Raw genomic sequence first — 24,722 nt, 5'->3', positions numbered from 1 at the left:
TTTGCAGCCGCCGCCCACTGCAATGAATCTGAATAACTCCTCCTTTAGGGCGCAAGCAACTCCCCTCCCCCTTGCAGTCTTTCCAATTCACGATACAAAAAGACGGACAGGACAGGTTGCCTGACTTTCCGTCACTGCCACCCTTTGCCATCCTTACCCGTAGAAAGCCCTTTCATCATCCCCAAACCCTAATCTTTTCCCTTTCCTTCCCAGCCCCCAAACCCTGCCCTCTGTACCTTTCTCACCACCCGCTTCCCTTCTCCTGTCATCCCCCTACCACCCGGGAAAAAAAGAGATTGCCCCCTCCTTCCACTAGCCCACCCTCCCACCCAAAGAACAACTTCTTCTGCGCAGCTTGTTTTCTAGGCAGCAGCGCTATTGTGATGTCATCGGGGGGCATTGTGACAAGCCGCCAGTGTTCCGTCTCTTCATGTTGTGCACAGTTCAAACGGAAAATACATCAACAGGCAGACTACAGAAAAGCTTACTATCAAAGGTTAGAGGGGGGCTTTCTCAGAGGGCTTTTTACAGTTTTTCTATTCCCAATTAGCCGTTTAAGTGTACTTATTGAAAGTAGTAATTCTTTCATAGGCCGCCCTTTCTTAGTATTTGACGTTCCTTATATTGCGGTATGAGGCTTCGCAGTAGGTTGCAAACATTCATCACCCATGACTGTCCCCAATTGAGCTCAGAAGCTCAATGTCTATCATGACCTCTCTTTTAGAATGTCCAAGAGCAAGCAAACTATTCCTCCAGGAGAGGGCGCCAACAGACTACTAAAGAGATCATCATTACTCAAAGAAAACCCCAAAAACCAATGCATGATAGGAATAAACAGGTAACTTTCTTTGGAGTGGAAGCGGAGAGATCGCACCAGATGCCAATTCTAGATCTTATCACACCTGTGGTCACTGCAGCAGCAGGTGAATCCACTTTGTCCAAAAGGGATCTATTCCATTCAATTGCAAATGATCTAGATAAGACAGAGAACTGCAGCACGGGGACATAGCCGAGTTGGTCAGGTTGAGTGGTGATGAGTTTGCTATTTGGATGAATAAAGAAAGTCAAAAGTGTGAAAGATAAAAAACAAAAGGAGGAAGTGTGAAAAGTGAATGGGCCAAATTGAGGTGCATATGAAGACGTATGCTTTCTTCCAATTCATTAAATCGGGCTAATATGAATCAGGTGAATTGAGTTCTGCTTTTGGAAACTGGGTTAAGAAGGGGTGCACCGTTCCTGGAGGTACTGCAATACCAGGTCAATGCGTGGAGTGGACAGAGCAAGCTCTTTTTCCATCTCCCTGTTCTAAAAATCCATTTAATATATGGTCCCCAGATAGGGGACGTATCAGATATTAAACTGATAAGAACAGATACTACACTTGATCTTAGCCAAAAGGCCGAGAAGCGATAACCAGAATTGGTTTGGGCCTCGAGTGGCACCCTGGCCTATGCCGGACACATCTTAGGGAGAGAGAGCGAGAGGGAGACAAACCCACGCCTACACAAGACATTTTGTCACCCAAGCCAACCCTTGAAAAGGCTGCTTTGCAGAGCAAAAACAAGAAGAATGGTGCGTTTTGCAGCCGCCGCCCACTGCAATGAATCTGAATAACTCCTCCTTTAGGGCGCAAGCAACTCCCCTCCCCCTTGCAGTCTTTCCAATTCACGATACAAAAAGACGGACAGGACAGGTTGCCTGACTTTCCGTCACTGCCACCCTTTGCCATCCTTACCCGTAGAAAGCCCTTTCATCATCCCCAAACCCTAATCTTTTCCCTTTCCTTCCAGGCCCCCAAACCCTGCCCTCTGTACCTTTCTCACCACCCGCTTCCCTTCTCCTGTCATCCCCCTACCACCCGGGAAAAAAAGAGATTGCCCCCTCCTTCCACTAGCCCACCCTCCCACCCAAAGAACAACTTCTTCTGCGCAGCTTGTTTTCTAGGCAGCAGCGCTATTGTGATGTCATCGGGGGGCATTGTGACAAGCCGCCAGTGTTCCGTCTCTTCATGTTGTGCACAGTTCAAACGGAAAATACATCAACAGGCAGACTACAGAAAAGCTTACTATCAAAGGTTAGAGGGGGGCTTTCTCAGAGGGCTTTTTACAGTTTTTCTATTCCCAATTAGCCGTTTAAGTGTACTTATTGAAAGTAGTAATTCTTTCATAGGCCGCCCTTTCTTAGTATTTGACGTTCCTTATATTGCGGTATGAGGCTTCGCAGTAGGTTGCAAACATTCATCACCCATGACTGTCCCCAATTGTGCTCAGAAGCTCAATGTCTATCATGACCTCTCTTTTAGAATGTCCAAGAGCAAGCAAACTATTCCTCCAGGAGAGGGCGCCAACAGACTACTAAAGAGATCATCATTACTCAAAGAAAACCCCAAAAACCAATGCATGATAGGAATAAACAGGTAACTTTCTTTGGAGTGGAAGCGGAGAGATCGCACCAGATGCCAATTCTAGATCTTATCACACCTGTGGTCACTGCAGCAGCAGGTGAATCCACTTTGTCCAAAAGGGATCTATTCCATTCAATTGCAAATGATCTAGATAAGACAGAGAACTGCAGCACGGGGACATAGCCGAGTTGGTCAGGTTGAGTGGTGATGAGTTTGCTATTTGGATGAATAAAGAAAGTCAAAAGTGTGAAAGATAAAAAACAAAAGGAGGAAGTGTGAAAAGTGAATGGGCCAAATTGAGGTGCATATGAAGACGTATGCTTTCTTCCAATTCATTAAATCGGGCTAATATGAATCAGGTGAATTGAGTTCTGCTTTTGGAAACTGGGTTAAGAAGGGGTGCACCGTTCCTGGAGGTACTGCAATACCAGGTCAATGCGTGGAGTGGACAGAGCAAGCTCTTTTTCCATCTCCCTGTTCTAAAAATCCATTTAATATATGGTCCCCAGATAGGGGACGTATCAGATATTAAACTGATAAGAACAGATACTACACTTGATCTTAGCCAAAAGGCCGAGAAGCGATAACCAGAATTGGTTTGGGCCTCGAGTGGCACCCTGGCCTATGCCGGACACATCTTAGGGAGAGAGAGCGAGAGGGAGACAAACCCACGCCTACACAAGACATTTTGTCACCCAAGCCAACCCTTGAAAAGGCTGCTTTGCAGAGCAAAAACAAGAAGAATGGTGCGTTTTGCAGCCGCCGCCCACTGCAATGAATCTGAATAACTCCTCCTTTAGGGCGCAAGCAACTCCCCTCCCCCTTGCAGTCTTTCCAATTCACGATACAAAAAGACGGACAGGACAGGTTGCCTGACTTTCCGTCACTGCCACCCTTTGCCATCCTTACCCGTAGAAAGCCCTTTCATCATCCCCAAACCCTAATCTTTTCCCTTTCCTTCCCAGCCCCCAAACCCTGCCCTCTGTACCTTTCTCACCACCCGCTTCCCTTCTCCTGTCATCCCCCTACCACCCGGGAAAAAAAGAGATTGCCCCCTCCTTCCACTAGCCCACCCTCCCACCCAAAGAACAACTTCTTCTGCGCAGCTTGTTTTCTAGGCAGCAGCGCTATTGTGATGTCATCGGGGGGCATTGTGACAAGCCGCCAGTGTTCCGTCTCTTCATGTTGTGCACAGTTCAAACGGAAAATACATCAACAGGCAGACTACAGAAAAGCTTACTATCAAAGGTTAGAGGGGGGCTTTCTCAGAGGGCTTTTTACAGTTTTTCTATTCCCAATTAGCCGTTTAAGTGTACTTATTGAAAGTAGTAATTCTTTCATAGGCCGCCCTTTCTTAGTATTTGACGTTCCTTATATTGCGGTATGAGGCTTCGCAGTAGGTTGCAAACATTCATCACCCATGACTGTCCCCAATTGAGCTCAGAAGCTCAATGTCTATCATGACCTCTCTTTTAGAATGTCCAAGAGCAAGCAAACTATTCCTCCAGGAGAGGGCGCCAACAGACTACTAAAGAGATCATCATTACTCAAAGAAAACCCCAAAAACCAATGCATGATAGGAATAAACAGGTAACTTTCTTTGGAGTGGAAGCGGAGAGATCGCACCAGATGCCAATTCTAGATCTTATCACACCTGTGGTCACTGCAGCAGCAGGTGAATCCACTTTGTCCAAAAGGGATCTATTCCATTCAATTGCAAATGATCTAGATAAGACAGAGAACTGCAGCACGGGGACATAGCCGAGTTGGTCAGGTTGAGTGGTGATGAGTTTGCTATTTGGATGAATAAAGAAAGTCAAAAGTGTGAAAGATAAAAAACAAAAGGAGGAAGTGTGAAAAGTGAATGGGCCAAATTGAGGTGCATATGAAGACGTATGCTTTCTTCCAATTCATTAAATCGGGCTAATATGAATCAGGTGAATTGAGTTCTGCTTTTGGAAACTGGGTTAAGAAGGGGTGCACCGTTCCTGGAGGTACTGCAATACCAGGTCAATGCGTGGAGTGGACAGAGCAAGCTCTTTTTCCATCTCCCTGTTCTAAAAATCCATTTAATATATGGTCCCCAGATAGGGGACGTATCAGATATTAAACTGATAAGAACAGATACTACACTTGATCTTAGCCAAAAGGCCGAGAAGCGATAACCAGAATTGGTTTGGGCCTCGAGTGGCACCCTGGCCTATGCCGGACACATCTTAGGGAGAGAGAGCGAGAGGGAGACAAACCCACGCCTACACAAGACATTTTGTCACCCAAGCCAACCCTTGAAAAGGCTGCTTTGCAGAGCAAAAACAAGAAGAATGGTGCGTTTTGCAGCCGCCGCCCACTGCAATGAATCTGAATAACTCCTCCTTTAGGGCGCAAGCAACTCCCCTCCCCCTTGCAGTCTTTCCAATTCACGATACAAAAAGACGGACAGGACAGGTTGCCTGACTTTCCGTCACTGCCACCCTTTGCCATCCTTACCCGTAGAAAGCCCTTTCATCATCCCCAAACCCTAATCTTTTCCCTTTCCTTCCCAGCCCCCAAACCCTGCCCTCTGTACCTTTCTCACCACCCGCTTCCCTTCTCCTGTCATCCCCCTACCACCCGGGAAAAAAAGAGATTGCCCCCTCCTTCCACTAGCCCACCCTCCCACCCAAAGAACAACTTCTTCTGCGCAGCTTGTTTTCTAGGCAGCAGCGCTATTGTGATGTCATCGGGGGGCATTGTGACAAGCCGCCAGTGTTCCGTCTCTTCATGTTGTGCACAGTTCAAACGGAAAATACATCAACAGGCAGACTACAGAAAAGCTTACTATCAAAGGTTAGAGGGGGGCTTTCTCAGAGGGCTTTTTACAGTTTTTCTATTCCCAATTAGCCGTTTAAGTGTACTTATTGAAAGTAGTAATTCTTTCATAGGCCGCCCTTTCTTAGTATTTGACGTTCCTTATATTGCGGTATGAGGCTTCGCAGTAGGTTGCAAACATTCATCACCCATGACTGTCCCCAATTGAGCTCAGAAGCTCAATGTCTATCATGACCTCTCTTTTAGAATGTCCAAGAGCAAGCAAACTATTCCTCCAGGAGAGGGCGCCAACAGACTACTAAAGAGATCATCATTACTCAAAGAAAACCCCAAAAACCAATGCATGATAGGAATAAACAGGTAACTTTCTTTGGAGTGGAAGCGGAGAGATCGCACCAGATGCCAATTCTAGATCTTATCACACCTGTGGTCACTGCAGCAGCAGGTGAATCCACTTTGTCCAAAAGGGATCTATTCCATTCAATTGCAAATGATCTAGATAAGACAGAGAACTGCAGCACGGGGACATAGCCGAGTTGGTCAGGTTGAGTGGTGATGAGTTTGCTATTTGGATGAATAAAGAAAGTCAAAAGTGTGAAAGATAAAAAACAAAAGGAGGAAGTGTGAAAAGTGAATGGGCCAAATTGAGGTGCATATGAAGACGTATGCTTTCTTCCAATTCATTAAATCGGGCTAATATGAATCAGGTGAATTGAGTTCTGCTTTTGGAAACTGGGTTAAGAAGGGGTGCACCGTTCCTGGAGGTACTGCAATACCAGGTCAATGCGTGGAGTGGACAGAGCAAGCTCTTTTTCCATCTCCCTGTTCTAAAAATCCATTTAATATATGGTCCCCAGATAGGGGACGTATCAGATATTAAACTGATAAGAACAGATACTACACTTGATCTTAGCCAAAAGGCCGAGAAGCGATAACCAGAATTGGTTTGGGCCTCGAGTGGCACCCTGGCCTATGCCGGACACATCTTAGGGAGAGAGAGCGAGAGGGAGACAAACCCACGCCTACACAAGACATTTTGTCACCCAAGCCAACCCTTGAAAAGGCTGCTTTGCAGAGCAAAAACAAGAAGAATGGTGCGTTTTGCAGCCGCCGCCCACTGCAATGAATCTGAATAACTCCTCCTTTAGGGCGCAAGCAACTCCCCTCCCCCTTGCAGTCTTTCCAATTCACGATACAAAAAGACGGACAGGACAGGTTGCCTGACTTTCCGTCACTGCCACCCTTTGCCATCCTTACCCGTAGAAAGCCCTTTCATCATCCCCAAACCCTAATCTTTTCCCTTTCCTTCCCAGCCCCCAAACCCTGCCCTCTGTACCTTTCTCACCACCCGCTTCCCTTCTCCTGTCATCCCCCTACCACCCGGGAAAAAAAGAGATTGCCCCCTCCTTCCACTAGCCCACCCTCCCACCCAAAGAACAACTTCTTCTGCGCAGCTTGTTTTCTAGGCAGCAGCGCTATTGTGATGTCATCGGGGGGCATTGTGACAAGCCGCCAGTGTTCCGTCTCTTCATGTTGTGCACAGTTCAAACGGAAAATACATCAACAGGCAGACTACAGAAAAGCTTACTATCAAAGGTTAGAGGGGGGCTTTCTCAGAGGGCTTTTTACAGTTTTTCTATTCCCAATTAGCCGTTTAAGTGTACTTATTGAAAGTAGTAATTCTTTCATAGGCCGCCCTTTCTTAGTATTTGACGTTCCTTATATTGCGGTATGAGGCTTCGCAGTAGGTTGCAAACATTCATCACCCATGACTGTCCCCAATTGAGCTCAGAAGCTCAATGTCTATCATGACCTCTCTTTTAGAATGTCCAAGAGCAAGCAAACTATTCCTCCAGGAGAGGGCGCCAACAGACTACTAAAGAGATCATCATTACTCAAAGAAAACCCCAAAAACCAATGCATGATAGGAATAAACAGGTAACTTTCTTTGGAGTGGAAGCGGAGAGATCGCACCAGATGCCAATTCTAGATCTTATCACACCTGTGGTCACTGCAGCAGCAGGTGAATCCACTTTGTCCAAAAGGGATCTATTCCATTCAATTGCAAATGATCTAGATAAGACAGAGAACTGCAGCACGGGGACATAGCCGAGTTGGTCAGGTTGAGTGGTGATGAGTTTGCTATTTGGATGAATAAAGAAAGTCAAAAGTGTGAAAGATAAAAAACAAAAGGAGGAAGTGTGAAAAGTGAATGGGCCAAATTGAGGTGCATATGAAGACGTATGCTTTCTTCCAATTCATTAAATCGGGCTAATATGAATCAGGTGAATTGAGTTCTGCTTTTGGAAACTGGGTTAAGAAGGGGTGCACCGTTCCTGGAGGTACTGCAATACCAGGTCAATGCGTGGAGTGGACAGAGCAAGCTCTTTTTCCATCTCCCTGTTCTAAAAATCCATTTAATATATGGTCCCCAGATAGGGGACGTATCAGATATTAAACTGATAAGAACAGATACTACACTTGATCTTAGCCAAAAGGCCGAGAAGCGATAACCAGAATTGGTTTGGGCCTCGAGTGGCACCCTGGCCTATGCCGGACACATCTTAGGGAGAGAGAGCGAGAGGGAGACAAACCCACGCCTACACAAGACATTTTGTCACCCAAGCCAACCCTTGAAAAGGCTGCTTTGCAGAGCAAAAACAAGAAGAATGGTGCGTTTTGCAGCCGCCGCCCACTGCAATGAATCTGAATAACTCCTCCTTTAGGGCGCAAGCAACTCCCCTCCCCCTTGCAGTCTTTCCAATTCACGATACAAAAAGACGGACAGGACAGGTTGCCTGACTTTCCGTCACTGCCACCCTTTGCCATCCTTACCCGTAGAAAGCCCTTTCATCATCCCCAAACCCTAATCTTTTCCCTTTCCTTCCCAGCCCCCAAACCCTGCCCTCTGTACCTTTCTCACCACCCGCTTCCCTTCTCCTGTCATCCCCCTACCACCCGGGAAAAAAAGAGATTGCCCCCTCCTTCCACTAGCCCACCCTCCCACCCAAAGAACAACTTCTTCTGCGCAGCTTGTTTTCTAGGCAGCAGCGCTATTGTGATGTCATCGGGGGGCATTGTGACAAGCCGCCAGTGTTCCGTCTCTTCATGTTGTGCACAGTTCAAACGGAAAATACATCAACAGGCAGACTACAGAAAAGCTTACTATCAAAGGTTAGAGGGGGGCTTTCTCAGAGGGCTTTTTACAGTTTTTCTATTCCCAATTAGCCGTTTAAGTGTACTTATTGAAAGTAGTAATTCTTTCATAGGCCGCCCTTTCTTAGTATTTGACGTTCCTTATATTGCGGTATGAGGCTTCGCAGTAGGTTGCAAACATTCATCACCCATGACTGTCCCCAATTGTGCTCAGAAGCTCAATGTCTATCATGACCTCTCTTTTAGAATGTCCAAGAGCAAGCAAACTATTCCTCCAGGAGAGGGCGCCAACAGACTACTAAAGAGATCATCATTACTCAAAGAAAACCCCAAAAACCAATGCATGATAGGAATAAACAGGTAACTTTCTTTGGAGTGGAAGCGGAGAGATCGCACCAGATGCCAATTCTAGATCTTATCACACCTGTGGTCACTGCAGCAGCAGGTGAATCCACTTTGTCCAAAAGGGATCTATTCCATTCAATTGCAAATGATCTAGATAAGACAGAGAACTGCAGCACGGGGACATAGCCGAGTTGGTCAGGTTGAGTGGTGATGAGTTTGCTATTTGGATGAATAAAGAAAGTCAAAAGTGTGAAAGATAAAAAACAAAAGGAGGAAGTGTGAAAAGTGAATGGGCCAAATTGAGGTGCATATGAAGACGTATGCTTTCTTCCAATTCATTAAATCGGGCTAATATGAATCAGGTGAATTGAGTTCTGCTTTTGGAAACTGGGTTAAGAAGGGGTGCACCGTTCCTGGAGGTACTGCAATACCAGGTCAATGCGTGGAGTGGACAGAGCAAGCTCTTTTTCCATCTCCCTGTTCTAAAAATCCATTTAATATATGGTCCCCAGATAGGGGACGTATCAGATATTAAACTGATAAGAACAGATACTACACTTGATCTTAGCCAAAAGGCCGAGAAGCGATAACCAGAATTGGTTTGGGCCTCGAGTGGCACCCTGGCCTATGCCGGACACATCTTAGGGAGAGAGAGCGAGAGGGAGACAAACCCACGCCTACACAAGACATTTTGTCACCCAAGCCAACCCTTGAAAAGGCTGCTTTGCAGAGCAAAAACAAGAAGAATGGTGCGTTTTGCAGCCGCCGCCCACTGCAATGAATCTGAATAACTCCTCCTTTAGGGCGCAAGCAACTCCCCTCCCCCTTGCAGTCTTTCCAATTCACGATACAAAAAGACGGACAGGACAGGTTGCCTGACTTTCCGTCACTGCCACCCTTTGCCATCCTTACCCGTAGAAAGCCCTTTCATCATCCCCAAACCCTAATCTTTTCCCTTTCCTTCCCAGCCCCCAAACCCTGCCCTCTGTACCTTTCTCACCACCCGCTTCCCTTCTCCTGTCATCCCCCTACCACCCGGGAAAAAAAGAGATTGCCCCCTCCTTCCACTAGCCCACCCTCCCACCCAAAGAACAACTTCTTCTGCGCAGCTTGTTTTCTAGGCAGCAGCGCTATTGTGATGTCATCGGGGGGCATTGTGACAAGCCGCCAGTGTTCCGTCTCTTCATGTTGTGCACAGTTCAAACGGAAAATACATCAACAGGCAGACTACAGAAAAGCTTACTATCAAAGGTTAGAGGGGGGCTTTCTCAGAGGGCTTTTTACAGTTTTTCTATTCCCAATTAGCCGTTTAAGTGTACTTATTGAAAGTAGTAATTCTTTCATAGGCCGCCCTTTCTTAGTATTTGACGTTCCTTATATTGCGGTATGAGGCTTCGCAGTAGGTTGCAAACATTCATCACCCATGACTGTCCCCAATTGAGCTCAGAAGCTCAATGTCTATCATGACCTCTCTTTTAGAATGTCCAAGAGCAAGCAAACTATTCCTCCAGGAGAGGGCGCCAACAGACTACTAAAGAGATCATCATTACTCAAAGAAAACCCCAAAAACCAATGCATGATAGGAATAAACAGGTAACTTTCTTTGGAGTGGAAGCGGAGAGATCGCACCAGATGCCAATTCTAGATCTTATCACACCTGTGGTCACTGCAGCAGCAGGTGAATCCACTTTGTCCAAAAGGGATCTATTCCATTCAATTGCAAATGATCTAGATAAGACAGAGAACTGCAGCACGGGGACATAGCCGAGTTGGTCAGGTTGAGTGGTGATGAGTTTGCTATTTGGATGAATAAAGAAAGTCAAAAGTGTGAAAGATAAAAAACAAAAGGAGGAAGTGTGAAAAGTGAATGGGCCAAATTGAGGTGCATATGAAGACGTATGCTTTCTTCCAATTCATTAAATCGGGCTAATATGAATCAGGTGAATTGAGTTCTGCTTTTGGAAACTGGGTTAAGAAGGGGTGCACCGTTCCTGGAGGTACTGCAATACCAGGTCAATGCGTGGAGTGGACAGAGCAAGCTCTTTTTCCATCTCCCTGTTCTAAAAATCCATTTAATATATGGTCCCCAGATAGGGGACGTATCAGATATTAAACTGATAAGAACAGATACTACACTTGATCTTAGCCAAAAGGCCGAGAAGCGATAACCAGAATTGGTTTGGGCCTCGAGTGGCACCCTGGCCTATGCCGGACACATCTTAGGGAGAGAGAGCGAGAGGGAGACAAACCCACGCCTACACAAGACATTTTGTCACCCAAGCCAACCCTTGAAAAGGCTGCTTTGCAGAGCAAAAACAAGAAGAATGGTGCGTTTTGCAGCCGCCGCCCACTGCAATGAATCTGAATAACTCCTCCTTTAGGGCGCAAGCAACTCCCCTCCCCCTTGCAGTCTTTCCAATTCACGATACAAAAAGACGGACAGGACAGGTTGCCTGACTTTCCGTCACTGCCACCCTTTGCCATCCTTACCCGTAGAAAGCCCTTTCATCATCCCCAAACCCTAATCTTTTCCCTTTCCTTCCCAGCCCCCAAACCCTGCCCTCTGTACCTTTCTCACCACCCGCTTCCCTTCTCCTGTCATCCCCCTACCACCCGGGAAAAAAAGAGATTGCCCCCTCCTTCCACTAGCCCACCCTCCCACCCAAAGAACAACTTCTTCTGCGCAGCTTGTTTTCTAGGCAGCAGCGCTATTGTGATGTCATCGGGGGGCATTGTGACAAGCCGCCAGTGTTCCGTCTCTTCATGTTGTGCACAGTTCAAACGGAAAATACATCAACAGGCAGACTACAGAAAAGCTTACTATCAAAGGTTAGAGGGGGGCTTTCTCAGAGGGCTTTTTACAGTTTTTCTATTCCCAATTAGCCGTTTAAGTGTACTTATTGAAAGTAGTAATTCTTTCATAGGCCGCCCTTTCTTAGTATTTGACGTTCCTTATATTGCGGTATGAGGCTTCGCAGTAGGTTGCAAACATTCATCACCCATGACTGTCCCCAATTGAGCTCAGAAGCTCAATGTCTATCATGACCTCTCTTTTAGAATGTCCAAGAGCAAGCAAACTATTCCTCCAGGAGAGGGCGCCAACAGACTACTAAAGAGATCATCATTACTCAAAGAAAACCCCAAAAACCAATGCATGATAGGAATAAACAGGTAACTTTCTTTGGAGTGGAAGCGGAGAGATCGCACCAGATGCCAATTCTAGATCTTATCACACCTGTGGTCACTGCAGCAGCAGGTGAATCCACTTTGTCCAAAAGGGATCTATTCCATTCAATTGCAAATGATCTAGATAAGACAGAGAACTGCAGCACGGGGACATAGCCGAGTTGGTCAGGTTGAGTGGTGATGAGTTTGCTATTTGGATGAATAAAGAAAGTCAAAAGTGTGAAAGATAAAAAACAAAAGGAGGAAGTGTGAAAAGTGAATGGGCCAAATTGAGGTGCATATGAAGACGTATGCTTTCTTCCAATTCATTAAATCGGGCTAATATGAATCAGGTGAATTGAGTTCTGCTTTTGGAAACTGGGTTAAGAAGGGGTGCACCGTTCCTGGAGGTACTGCAATACCAGGTCAATGCGTGGAGTGGACAGAGCAAGCTCTTTTTCCATCTCCCTGTTCTAAAAATCCATTTAATATATGGTCCCCAGATAGGGGACGTATCAGATATTAAACTGATAAGAACAGATACTACACTTGATCTTAGCCAAAAGGCCGAGAAGCGATAACCAGAATTGGTTTGGGCCTCGAGTGGCACCCTGGCCTATGCCGGACACATCTTAGGGAGAGAGAGCGAGAGGGAGACAAACCCACGCCTACACAAGACATTTTGTCACCCAAGCCAACCCTTGAAAAGGCTGCTTTGCAGAGCAAAAACAAGAAGAATGGTGCGTTTTGCAGCCGCCGCCCACTGCAATGAATCTGAATAACTCCTCCTTTAGGGCGCAAGCAACTCCCCTCCCCCTTGCAGTCTTTCCAATTCACGATACAAAAAGACGGACAGGACAGGTTGCCTGACTTTCCGTCACTGCCACCCTTTGCCATCCTTACCCGTAGAAAGCCCTTTCATCATCCCCAAACCCTAATCTTTTCCCTTTCCTTCCCAGCTCCCAAACCCTGCCCTCTGTACCTTTCTCACCACCCGCTTCCCTTCTCCTGTCATCCCCCTACCACCCGGGAAAAAAAGAGATTGCCCCCTCCTTCCACTAGCCCACCCTCCCACCCAAAGAACAACTTCTTCTGCGCAGCTTGTTTTCTAGGCAGCAGCGCTATTGTGATGTCATCGGGGGGCATTGTGACAAGCCGCCAGTGTTCCGTCTCTTCATGTTGTGCACAGTTCAAACGGAAAATACATCAACAGGCAGACTACAGAAAAGCTTACTATCAAAGGTTAGAGGGGGGCTTTCTCAGAGGGCTTTTTACAGTTTTTCTATTCCCAATTAGCCGTTTAAGTGTACTTATTGAAAGTAGTAATTCTTTCATAGGCCGCCCTTTCTTAGTATTTGACGTTCCTTATATTGCGGTATGAGGCTTCGCAGTAGGTTGCAAACATTCATCACCCATGACTGTCCCCAATTGAGCTCAGAAGCTCAATGTCTATCATGACCTCTCTTTTAGAATGTCCAAGAGCAAGCAAACTATTCCTCCAGGAGAGGGCGCCAACAGACTACTAAAGAGATCATCATTACTCAAAGAAAACCCCAAAAACCAATGCATGATAGGAATAAACAGGTAACTTTCTTTGGAGTGGAAGCGGAGAGATCGCACCAGATGCCAATTCTAGATCTTATCACACCTGTGGTCACTGCAGCAGCAGGTGAATCCACTTTGTCCAAAAGGGATCTATTCCATTCAATTGCAAATGATCTAGATAAGACAGAGAACTGCAGCACGGGGACATAGCCGAGTTGGTCAGGTTGAGTGGTGATGAGTTTGCTATTTGGATGAATAAAGAAAGTCAAAAGTGTGAAAGATAAAAAACAAAAGGAGGAAGTGTGAAAAGTGAATGGGCCAAATTGAGGTGCATATGAAGACGTATGCTTTCTTCCAATTCATTAAATCGGGCTAATATGAATCAGGTGAATTGAGTTCTGCTTTTGGAAACTGGGTTAAGAAGGGGTGCACCGTTCCTGGAGGTACTGCAATACCAGGTCAATGCGTGGAGTGGACAGAGCAAGCTCTTTTTCCATCTCCCTGTTCTAAAAATCCATTTAATATATGGTCCCCAGATAGGGGACGTATCAGATATTAAACTGATAAGAACAGATACTACACTTGATCTTAGCCAAAAGGCCGAGAAGCGATAACCAGAATTGGTTTGGGCCTCGAGTGGCACCCTGGCCTATGCCGGACACATCTTAGGGAGAGAGAGCGAGAGGGAGACAAACCCACGCCTACACAAGACATTTTGTCACCCAAGCCAACCCTTGAAAAGGCTGCTTTGCAGAGCAAAAACAAGAAGAATGGTGCGTTTTGCAGCCGCCGCCCACTGCAATGAATCTGAATAACTCCTCCTTTAGGGCGCAAGCAACTCCCCTCCCCCTTGCAGTCTTTCCAATTCACGATACAAAAAGACGGACAGGACAGGTTGCCTGACTTTCCGTCACTGCCACCCTTTGCCATCCTTACCCGTAGAAAGCCCTTTCATCATCCCCAAACCCTAATCTTTTCCCTTTCCTTCCCAGCCCCCAAACCCTGCCCTCTGTACCTTTCTCACCACCCGCTTCCCTTCTCCTGTCATCCCCCTACCACCCGGGAAAAAAAGAGATTGCCCCCTCCTTCCACTAGCCCACCCTCCCACCCAAAGAACAACTTCTTCTGCGCAGCTTGTTTTCTAGGCAGCAGCGCTATTGTGATGTCATCGGGGGGCATTGTGACAAGCCGCCAGTGTTCCGTCTCTTCATGTTGTGCACAGTTCAAACGGAAAATACATCAACAGGCAGACTACAGAAAAGCTTACTATCAAAGGTTAGAGGGGGGCTTTCTCAGAGGGCTTTTTACAGTTTTTCTATTCCCAATTAGCCGTTTAAGTGTACTTATTGAAAGTAGTAATTCTTTCATAGGCCGCCCTTTCTTAGTATTTGACGTTCCTTATATTGCGGTATGAGGCTTCGCAGTAGGTTGCAAACATTCATCACCCATGACTGTCCCCAATTGAGCTCAGAAGCTCAATGTCTATCATGACCTCTCTTTTAGAATGTCCAAGAGCAAGCAAACTATTCCTCCAGGAGAGGGCGCCAACAGACTACTAAAGAGATCATCATTACTCAAAGAAAACCCCAAAAACCAATGCATGATAGGAATAAACAGGTAACTTTCTTTGGAGTGGAAGCGGAGAGATCGCACCAGATGCCAATTCTAGATCTTATCACACCTGTGGTCACTGCAGCAGCAGGTGAATCCACTTTGTCCAAAAGGGATCTATTCCATTCAATTGCAAATGATCTAGATAAGACAGAGAACTGCAGCACGGGGACATAGCCGAGTTGGTCAGGTTGAGTGGTGATGAGTTTGCTATTTGGATGAATAAAGAAAGTCAAAAGTGTGAAAGATAAAAAACAAAAGGAGGAAGTGTGAAAAGTGAATGGGCCAAATTGAGGTGCATATGAAGACGTATGCTTTCTTCCAATTCATTAAATCGGGCTAATATGAATCAGGTGAATTGAGTTCTGCTTTTGGAAACTGGGTTAAGAAGGGGTGCACCGTTCCTGGAGGTACTGCAATACCAGGTCAATGCGTGGAGTGGACAGAGCAAGCTCTTTTTCCATCTCCCTGTTCTAAAAATCCATTTAATATATGGTCCCCAGATAGGGGACGTATCAGATATTAAACTGATAAGAACAGATACTACACTTGATCTTAGCCAAAAGGCCGAGAAGCGATAACCAGAATTGGTTTGGGCCTCGAGTGGCACCCTGGCCTATGCCGGACACATCTTAGGGAGAGAGAGCGAGAGGGAGACAAACCCACGCCTACACAAGACATTTTGTCACCCAAGCCAACCCTTGAAAAGGCTGCTTTGCAGAGCAAAAACAAGAAGAATGGTGCGTTTTGCAGCCGCCGCCCACTGCAATGAATCTGAATAACTCCTCCTTTAGGGCGCAAGCAACTCCCCTCCCCCTTGCAGTCTTTCCAATTCACGATACAAAAAGACGGACAGGACAGGTTGCCTGACTTTCCGTCACTGCCACCCTTTGCCATCCTTACCCGTAGAAAGCCCTTTCATCATCCCCAAACCCTAATCTTTTCCCTTTCCTTCCCAGCCCCCAAACCCTGCCCTCTGTACCTTTCTCACCACCCGCTTCCCTTCTCCTGTCATCCCCCTACCACCCGGGAAAAAAAGAGATTGCCCCCTCCTTCCACTAGCCCACCCTCCCACCCAAAGAACAACTTCTTCTGCGCAGCTTGTTTTCTAGGCAGCAGCGCTATTGTGATGTCATCGGGGGGCATTGTGACAAGCCGCCAGTGTTCCGTCTCTTCATGTTGTGCACAGTTCAAACGGAAAATACATCAACAGGCAGACTACAGAAAAGCTTACTATCAAAGGTTAGAGGGGGGCTTTCTCAGAGGGCTTTTTACAGTTTTTCTATTCCCAATTAGCCGTTTAAGTGTACTTATTGAAAGTAGTAATTCTTTCATAGGCCGCCCTTTCTTAGTATTTGACGTTCCTTATATTGCGGTATGAGGCTTCGCAGTAGGTTGCAAACATTCATCACCCATGACTGTCCCCAATTGAGCTCAGAAGCTCAATGTCTATCATGACCTCTCTTTTAGAATGTCCAAGAGCAAGCAAACTATTCCTCCAGGAGAGGGCGCCAACAGACTACTAAAGAGATCATCATTACTCAAAGAAAACCCCAAAAACCAATGCATGATAGGAATAAACAGGTAACTTTCTTTGGAGTGGAAGCGGAGAGATCGCACCAGATGCCAATTCTAGATCTTATCACACCTGTGGTCACTGCAGCAGCAGGTGAATCCACTTTGTCCAAAAGGGATCTATTCCATTCAATTGCAAATGATCTAGATAAGACAGAGAACTGCAGCACGGGACATAGCCGAGTTGGTCAGGTTGAGTGGTGATGAGTTTGCTATTTGGATGAATAAAGAAAGTCAAAAGTGTGAAAGATAAAAAACAAAAGGAGGAAGTGTGAAAAGTGAATGGGCCAAATTGAGGTGCATATGAAGACGTATGCTTTCTTCCAATTCATTAAATCGGGCTAATATGAATCAGGTGAATTGAGTTCTGCTTTTGGAAACTGGGTTAAGAAGGGGTGCACCGTTCCTGGAGGTACTGCAATACCAGGTCAATGCGTGGAGTGGACAGAGCAAGCTCTTTTTCCATCTCCCTGTTCTAAAAATCCATTTAATATATGGTCCCCAGATAGGGGACGTATCAGATATTAAACTGATAAGAACAGATACTACACTTGATCTTAGCCAAAAGGCCGAGAAGCGATAACCAGAATTGGTTTGGGCCTCGAGTGGCACCCTGGCCTATGCCGGACACATCTTAGGGAGAGAGAGCGAGAGGGAGACAAACCCACGCCTACACAAGACATTTTGTCACCCAAGCCAACCCTTGAAAAGGCTGCTTTGCAGAGCAAAAACAAGAAGAATGGTGCGTTTTGCAGCCGCCGCCCACTGCAATGAATCTGAATAACTCCTCCTTTAGGGCGCAAGCAACTCCCCTCCCCCTTGCAGTCTTTCCAATTCACGATACAAAAAGACGGACAGGACAGGTTGCCTGACTTTCCGTCACTGCCACCCTTTGCCATCCTTACCCGTAGAAAGCCCTTTCATCATCCCCAAACCCTAATCTTTTCCCTTTCCTTCCCAGCCCCCAAACCCTGCCCTCTGTACCTTTCTCACCACCCGCTTCCCTTCTCCTGTCATCCCCCTACCACCCGGGAAAAAAAGAGATTGCCCCCTCCTTCCACTAGCCCACCCTCCCACCCAAAGAACAACTTCTTCTGCGCAGCTTGTTTTCTAGGCAGCAGCGCTATTGTGATGTCATCGGGGGGCATTGTGACAAGCCGCCAGTGTTCCGTCTCTTCATGTTGTGCACAGTTCAAACGGAAAATACATCAACAGGCAGACTACAGAAAAGCTTACTATCAAAGGTTAGAGGGGGGCTTTCTCAGAGGGCTTTTTACAGTTTTTCTATTCCCAATTAGCCGTTTAAGTGTACTTATTGAAAGTAGTAATTCTTTCATAGGCCGCCCTTTCTTAGTATTTGACGTTCCTTATATTGCGGTATGAGGCTTCGCAGTAGGTTGCAAACATTCATCACCCATGACTGTCCCCAATTGAGCTCAGAAGCTCAATGTCTATCATGACCTCTCTTTTAGAATGTCCAAGAGCAAGCAAACTATTCCTCCAGGAGAGGGCGCCAACAGACTACTAAAGAGATCATCATTACTCAAAGAAAACCCCAAAAACCAATGCATGATAGGAATAAACAGGTAACTTTCTTTGGAGTGGAAGCGGAGAGATCGCACCAGATGCCAATTCTAGATCTTATCACACCTGTGGTCACTGCAGCAGCAGGTGAATCCACTTTGTCCAAAAGGGATCTATTCCATTCAATTGCAAATGATCTAGATAAGACAGAGAACTGCAGCACGGGGACATAGCCGAGTTGGTCAGGTTGAGTGGTGATGAGTTTGCTATTTGGATGAATAAAGAAAGTCAAAAGTGTGAAAGATAAAAAACAAAAGGAGGAAGTGTGAAAAGTGAATGGGCCAAATTGAGGTGCATATGAAGACGTATGCTTTCTTCCAATTCATTAAATCGGGCTAATATGAATCAGGTGAATTGAGTTCTGCTTTTGGAAACTGGGTTAAGAAGGGGTGCACCGTTCCTGGAGGTACTGCAATACCAGGTCAATGCGTGGAGTGGACAGAGCAAGCTCTTTTTCCATCTCCCTGTTCTAAAAATCCATTTAATATATGGTCCCCAGATAGGGGACGTATCAGATATTAAACTGATAAGAACAGATTTTTGATTTAATGAAGCTTTCCAAAGCACCACAAAAAATGCATGACCGAAGTCACACCAAAAACAGTGCAAAGGCTAGGATTCGTGTGGACCCCACCGTGAGGAGAGGGTCCCCAAAAATCAACCCCGTCCCTCCGAGCCAGAAGGCCACAGCAAGGGTCAGGGATCTTCGGTGCTGCCCCAAGCCGAAGCCTGGTTGAGCCTTGTCGTTGCTCCCAGCGTCCACCCAGGCATCTTACCCAAGTGGAGTAGAGAGCTACTAGTTGTTGGTTTCGCAGCCGAAACTGCCCGGACCGTCAACCGGTGTTGGTTTCTCAGCCCAAGGCTAACCGGACCTCCAACCGGGTGTTGGTTTCTCAGCCGAAGCTGACCCAGACCTCCAACCGGGTGTTGGTTTCTCAGCCGAAGCTGACCCAGACCTCCAACCGGGTGTTAGTTTCTCAGCCCAAAGCTGACCAGACCTCCGACCGGGATTGTAAAAATTTCCCTTCCTAGCCAGAAGGCCGGGATAGGGTAATATGCTCAAAAAGTATGAAAAGGCAAGGTACGGTGTGCTACAGAGCCCAAGGCTTGCCGGGGTCCCAAGCCAGCAAGCTCAGACTCACTCCAGGGTCGTCAGTCCTGGGGCACGTTGTACCATAGCCCCCCCACCCTTACTCAGTCTAATAGCCTCGATCCTGGTAGGGCCATGTTTTCCTCTAGATGAATATACTATCCACCCAGAGTACTAGCAAGCGCAACCTTCCAGTGTGCATTGTATCATTGTACTAAGGTGGCCTGGAGCTTAAACCACCTCTTCGAACAACACTACACTTGATCTTAGCCAAAAGGCCGAGAAGCGATAACCAGAATTGGTTTGGGCCTCGAGTGGCACCCTGGCCTATGCCGGACACATCTTAGGGAGAGAGAGCGAGAGGGAGACAAACCCACGCCTACACAAGACATTTTGTCACCCAAGCCAACCCTTGAAAAGGCTGCTTTGCAGAGCAAAAACAAGAAGAATGGTGCGTTTTGCAGCCGCCGCCCACTGCAATGAATCTGAATAACTCCTCCTTTAGGGCGCAAGCAACTCCCCTCCCCCTTGCAGTCTTTCCAATTCACGATACAAAAAGACGGACAGGACAGGTTGCCTGACTTTCCGTCACTGCCACCCTTTGCCATCCTTACCCGTAGAAAGCCCTTTCATCATCCCCAAACCCTAATCTTTTCCCTTTCCTTCCCAGCCCCCAAACCCTGCCCTCTGTACCTTTCTCACCACCCGCTTCCCTTCTCCTGTCATCCCCCTACCACCCGGGAAAAAAAGAGATTGCCCCCTCCTTCCACTAGCCCACCCTCCCACCCAAAGAACAACTTCTTCTGCGCAGCTTGTTTTCTAGGCAGCAGCGCTATTGTGATGTCATCGGGGGGCATTGTGACAAGCCGCCAGTGTTCCGTCTCTTCATGTTGTGCACAGTTCAAACGGAAAATACATCAACAGGCAGACTACAGAAAAGCTTACTATCAAAGGTTAGAGGGGGGCTTTCTCAGAGGGCTTTTTACAGTTTTTCTATTCCCAATTAGCCGTTTAAGTGTACTTATTGAAAGTAGTAATTCTTTCATAGGCCGCCCTTTCTTAGTATTTGACGTTCCTTATATTGCGGTATGAGGCTTCGCAGTAGGTTGCAAACATTCATCACCCATGACTGTCCCCAATTGAGCTCAGAAGCTCAATGTCTATCATGACCTCTCTTTTAGAATGTCCAAGAGCAAGCAAACTATTCCTCCAGGAGAGGGCGCCAACAGACTACTAAAGAGATCATCATTACTCAAAGAAAACCCCAAAAACCAATGCATGATAGGAATAAACAGGTAACGTAACTTTCTTTGGAGTGGAAGCGGAGAGATCGCACCAGATGCCAATTCTAGATCTTATCACACCTGTGGTCACTGCAGCAGCAGGTGAATCCACTTTGTCCAAAAGGGATCTATTCCATTCAATTGCAAATGATCTAGATAAGACAGAGAACTGCAGCACGGGGACATAGCCGAGTTGGTCAGGTTGAGTGGTGATGAGTTTGCTATTTGGATGAATAAAGAAAGTCAAAAGTGTGAAAGATAAAAAACAAAAGGAGGAAGTGTGAAAAGTGAATGGGCCAAATTGAGGTGCATATGAAGACGTATGCTTTCTTCCAATTCATTAAATCGGGCTAATATGAATCAGGTGAATTGAGTTCTGCTTTTGGAAACTGGGTTAAGAAGGGGTGCACCGTTCCTGGAGGTACTGCAATACCAGGTCAATGCGTGGAGTGGACAGAGCAAGCTCTTTTTCCATCTCCCTGTTCTAAAAATCCATTTAATATATGGTCCCCAGATAGGGGACGTATCAGATATTAAACTGATAAGAACAGATACTACACTTGATCTTAGCCAAAAGGCCGAGAAGCGATAACCAGAATTGGTTTGGGCCTCGAGTGGCACCCTGGCCTATGCCGGACACATCTTAGGGAGAGAGAGCGAGAGGGAGACAAACCCACGCCTACACAAGACATTTTGTCACCCAAGCCAACCCTTGAAAAGGCTGCTTTGCAGAGCAAAAACAAGAAGAATGGTGCGTTTTGCAGCCGCCGCCCACTGCAATGAATCTGAATAACTCCTCCTTTAGGGCGCAAGCAACTCCCCTCCCCCTTGCAGTCTTTCCAATTCACGATACAAAAAGACGGACAGGACAGGTTGCCTGACTTTCCGTCACTGCCACCCTTTGCCATCCTTACCCGTAGAAAGCCCTTTCATCATCCCCAAACCCTAATCTTTTCCCTTTCCTTCCCAGCCCCCAAACCCTGCCCTCTGTACCTTTCTCACCACCCGCTTCCCTTCTCCTGTCATCCCCCTACCACCCGGGAAAAAAAGAGATTGCCCCCTCCTTCCACTAGCCCACCCTCCCACCCAAAGAACAACTTCTTCTGCGCAGCTTGTTTTCTAGGCAGCAGCGCTATTGTGATGTCATCGGGGGGCATTGTGACAAGCCGCCAGTGTTCCGTCTCTTCATGTTGTGCACAGTTCAAACGGAAAATACATCAACAGGCAGACTACAGAAAAGCTTACTATCAAAGGTTAGAGGGGGGCTTTCTCAGAGGGCTTTTTACAGTTTTTCTATTCCCAATTAGCCGTTTAAGTGTACTTATTGAAAGTAGTAATTCTTTCATAGGCCGCCCTTTCTTAGTATTTGACGTTCCTTATATTGCGGTATGAGGCTTCGCAGTAGGTTGCAAACATTCATCACCCATGACTGTCCCCAATTGAGCTCAGAAGCTCAATGTCTATCATGACCTCTCTTTTAGAATGTCCAAGAGCAAGCAAACTATTCCTCCAGGAGAGGGCGCCAACAGACTACTAAAGAGATCATCATTACTCAAAGAAAACCCCAAAAACCAATGCATGATAGGAATAAACAGGTAACTTTCTTTGGAGTGGAAGCGGAGAGATCGCACCAGATGCCAATTCTAGATCTTATCACACCTGTGGTCACTGCAGCAGCAGGTGAATCCACTTTGTCCAAAAGGGATCTATTCCATTCAATTGCAAATGATCTAGATAAGACAGAGAACTGCAGCACGGGGACATAGCCGAGTTGGTCAGGTTGAGTGGTGATGAGTTTGCTATTTGGATGAATAAAGAAAGTCAAAAGTGTGAAAGATAAAAAACAAAAGGAGGAAGTGTGAAAAGTGAATGGGCCAAATTGAGGTGCATATGAAGACGTATGCTTTCTTCCAATTCATTAAATCGGGCTAATATGAATCAGGTGAATTGAGTTCTGCTTTTGGAAACTGGGTTAAGAAGGGGTGCACCGTTCCTGGAGGTACTGCAATACCAGGTCAATGCGTGGAGTGGACAGAGCAAGCTCTTTTTCCATCTCCCTGTTCTAAAAATCCATTTAATATATGGTCCCCAGATAGGGGACGTATCAGATATTAAACTGATAAGAACAGATTTTGATTTAATGAAGCTTTCCAAAGCACCGCAAAAATGCATGACCGAAGTCACACCAAAAACAGTGCAAAGGCTAGGATTCGTGTGGACCCCTCCGTGAGAAGAGGATCCCCAAAAATCAACCCCGTCCCTCCGAGCCAGAAGGCCACAGCGAGGGTCAGGGATCTTCGGTGCTCCCCCAAGCCGAAGCCTGGTTGAGCCTTGTTGTTGCTCCCAGCGTCCACCGAGGCATCTTACCCAAGTGGAGTAGGGAGCTACTAGTCGTTGGTTTCGCAGCCGAGACTGCCCGGACCGTCAACCGGTGTTGGTTTCTCAGCCCAAGGCTGACCGGACCTCCAACCGGGTGTTGGTTTCTCAGCCCAAGGCTGACCGGACCTCCAACCGGGTGTTGGTTTCTCAGCCCAAGGCTAACCGGACCTCCAACCGGGTGTTGGTTTCTCAGCCAAAGCTGACCCGGACCTCCAACCGGGTGTTGGTTTCTCAGCCCAAAGCTGACCGGACCTCCGACCGGGATTATAAAAATTTCCCTTCTTAGCCAGAAGGCCAGGATAGGGCAATATGCTTGGAAAGTATGAATAGGCAAGGCGCGGCGTGCGACAGAGTCTGAGGCTTACCAGGGTCCCAACCTAGCAAGTTCAGACTCCCTCCAGGGTGTCCATTCCTGGGGCACATTGCACCATAACCCCCACACTTACTCAGTCTAATAGCCTCAATCCTGGTAGGGCCATGGTTTCCTCTAGATGGATATACTATCCTCCCAAAGTACTAACAAGTGCAACCTTCCAGTGTGCATTGCATCATTGTACTAAGGTGGCCGGAGCCTTAAACCACCTTTTCGAACGATACTACACTTGATCTTAGCCAAACACTTGATCTTAGCCAAAAGGCCGAGAAGCGATAACCAGAATTGGTTTGGGCCTCGAGTGGCACCCTGGCCTATGCCGGACACATCTTAGGGAGAGAGAGCGAGAGGGAGACAAACCCACGCCTACACAAGACATTTTGTCACCCAAGCCAACCCTTGAAAAGGCTGCTTTGCAGAGCAAAAACAAGAAGAATGGTGCGTTTTGCAGCCGCCGCCCACTGCAATGAATCTGAATAACTCCTCCTTTAGGGCGCAAGCAACTCCCCTCCCCCTTGCAGTCTTTCCAATTCACGATACAAAAAGACGGACAGGACAGGTTGCCTGACTTTCCGTCACTGCCACCCTTTGCCATCCTTACCCGTAGAAAGCCCTTTCATCATCCCCAAACCCTAATCTTTTCCCTTTCCTTCCCAGCCCCCAAACCCTGCCCTCTGTACCTTTCTCACCACCCGCTTCCCTTCTCCTGTCATCCCCCTACCACCCGGGAAAAAAAGAGATTGCCCCCTCCTTCCACTAGCCCACCCTCCCACCCAAAGAACAACTTCTTCTGCGCAGCTTGTTTTCTAGGCAGCAGCGCTATTGTGATGTCATCGGGGGGCATTGTGACAAGCCGCCAGTGTTCCGTCTCTTCATGTTGTGCACAGTTCAAACGGAAAATACATCAACAGGCAGACTACAGAAAAGCTTACTATCAAAGGTTAGAGGGGGGCTTTCTCAGAGGGCTTTTTACAGTTTTTCTATTCCCAATTAGCCGTTTAAGTGTACTTATTGAAAGTAGTAATTCTTTCATAGGCCGCCCTTTCTTAGTATTTGACGTTCCTTATATTGCGGTATGAGGCTTCGCAGTAGGTTGCAAACATTCATCACCCATGACTGTCCCCAATTGAGCTCAGAAGCTCAATGTCTATCATGACCTCTCTTTTAGAATGTCCAAGAGCAAGCAAACTATTCCTCCAGGAGAGGGCGCCAACAGACTACTAAAGAGATCATCATTACTCAAAGAAAACCCCAAAAACCAATGCATGATAGGAATAAACAGGTAACTTTCTTTGGAGTGGAAGCGGAGAGATCGCACCAGATGCCAATTCTAGATCTTATCACACCTGTGGTCACTGCAGCAGCAGGTGAATCCACTTTGTCCAAAAGGGATCTATTCCATTC

The 24,722-nt window shown here is 46.8% G+C and overlaps 14 non-coding genes across 14 annotated transcripts; all 14 read right to left on the bottom strand.

Annotated features, from left to right (window-relative positions):
- Positions 1–1,220: 1,220 nt before the first annotated feature.
- Positions 1,221–1,411, bottom strand: LOC142283946 (U2 spliceosomal RNA). The gene has a single exon (XR_012745519.1). It is a non-coding gene; the product is annotated as a U2 spliceosomal RNA (small nuclear RNA).
- Positions 1,412–2,798: 1,387 nt separating this feature from the next.
- On the bottom strand, positions 2,799–2,989 carry LOC142283945 (U2 spliceosomal RNA). The gene has a single exon (XR_012745518.1). It is a non-coding gene; the product is annotated as a U2 spliceosomal RNA (small nuclear RNA).
- A 1,387-nt stretch (positions 2,990–4,376) lies between these two features.
- Positions 4,377–4,567, bottom strand: LOC142283944 (U2 spliceosomal RNA). The gene has a single exon (XR_012745516.1). It is a non-coding gene; the product is annotated as a U2 spliceosomal RNA (small nuclear RNA).
- Positions 4,568–5,954: 1,387 nt separating this feature from the next.
- LOC142283943 (U2 spliceosomal RNA) lies at positions 5,955–6,145 on the bottom strand. Its single transcript, XR_012745515.1, has one exon. It is a non-coding gene; the product is annotated as a U2 spliceosomal RNA (small nuclear RNA).
- A 1,387-nt stretch (positions 6,146–7,532) lies between these two features.
- LOC142283942 (U2 spliceosomal RNA) lies at positions 7,533–7,723 on the bottom strand. The gene has a single exon (XR_012745514.1). It is a non-coding gene; the product is annotated as a U2 spliceosomal RNA (small nuclear RNA).
- Positions 7,724–9,110: 1,387 nt separating this feature from the next.
- Positions 9,111–9,301, bottom strand: LOC142283941 (U2 spliceosomal RNA). The gene has a single exon (XR_012745513.1). It is a non-coding gene; the product is annotated as a U2 spliceosomal RNA (small nuclear RNA).
- Positions 9,302–10,688: 1,387 nt separating this feature from the next.
- On the bottom strand, positions 10,689–10,879 carry LOC142283938 (U2 spliceosomal RNA). The gene has a single exon (XR_012745511.1). It is a non-coding gene; the product is annotated as a U2 spliceosomal RNA (small nuclear RNA).
- Positions 10,880–12,266: 1,387 nt separating this feature from the next.
- LOC142283937 (U2 spliceosomal RNA) lies at positions 12,267–12,457 on the bottom strand. The gene has a single exon (XR_012745510.1). It is a non-coding gene; the product is annotated as a U2 spliceosomal RNA (small nuclear RNA).
- A 1,387-nt stretch (positions 12,458–13,844) lies between these two features.
- On the bottom strand, positions 13,845–14,035 carry LOC142283936 (U2 spliceosomal RNA). The gene has a single exon (XR_012745509.1). It is a non-coding gene; the product is annotated as a U2 spliceosomal RNA (small nuclear RNA).
- A 1,387-nt stretch (positions 14,036–15,422) lies between these two features.
- Positions 15,423–15,613, bottom strand: LOC142283935 (U2 spliceosomal RNA). Its single transcript, XR_012745508.1, has one exon. It is a non-coding gene; the product is annotated as a U2 spliceosomal RNA (small nuclear RNA).
- Positions 15,614–16,999: 1,386 nt separating this feature from the next.
- LOC142283934 (U2 spliceosomal RNA) lies at positions 17,000–17,190 on the bottom strand. Its single transcript, XR_012745507.1, has one exon. It is a non-coding gene; the product is annotated as a U2 spliceosomal RNA (small nuclear RNA).
- A 1,387-nt stretch (positions 17,191–18,577) lies between these two features.
- On the bottom strand, positions 18,578–18,770 carry LOC142283962 (U2 spliceosomal RNA). The gene has a single exon (XR_012745534.1). It is a non-coding gene; the product is annotated as a U2 spliceosomal RNA (small nuclear RNA).
- A 2,195-nt stretch (positions 18,771–20,965) lies between these two features.
- LOC142283933 (U2 spliceosomal RNA) lies at positions 20,966–21,156 on the bottom strand. Its single transcript, XR_012745506.1, has one exon. It is a non-coding gene; the product is annotated as a U2 spliceosomal RNA (small nuclear RNA).
- Positions 21,157–22,543: 1,387 nt separating this feature from the next.
- On the bottom strand, positions 22,544–22,738 carry LOC142283964 (U2 spliceosomal RNA). Its single transcript, XR_012745536.1, has one exon. It is a non-coding gene; the product is annotated as a U2 spliceosomal RNA (small nuclear RNA).
- Between the last annotated feature and the right edge of the window lie 1,984 nt (positions 22,739–24,722).

Source organism: Anomaloglossus baeobatrachus, unplaced genomic scaffold (assembly GCF_048569485.1).
Source record: "Anomaloglossus baeobatrachus isolate aAnoBae1 unplaced genomic scaffold, aAnoBae1.hap1 Scaffold_560, whole genome shotgun sequence".
Lineage (NCBI taxonomy): Eukaryota > Metazoa > Chordata > Amphibia > Anura > Aromobatidae > Anomaloglossus > Anomaloglossus baeobatrachus.
Note: the sequence above shows the minus strand (reverse complement) of the source record. Positions and strands in the feature narration are given on the sequence as shown.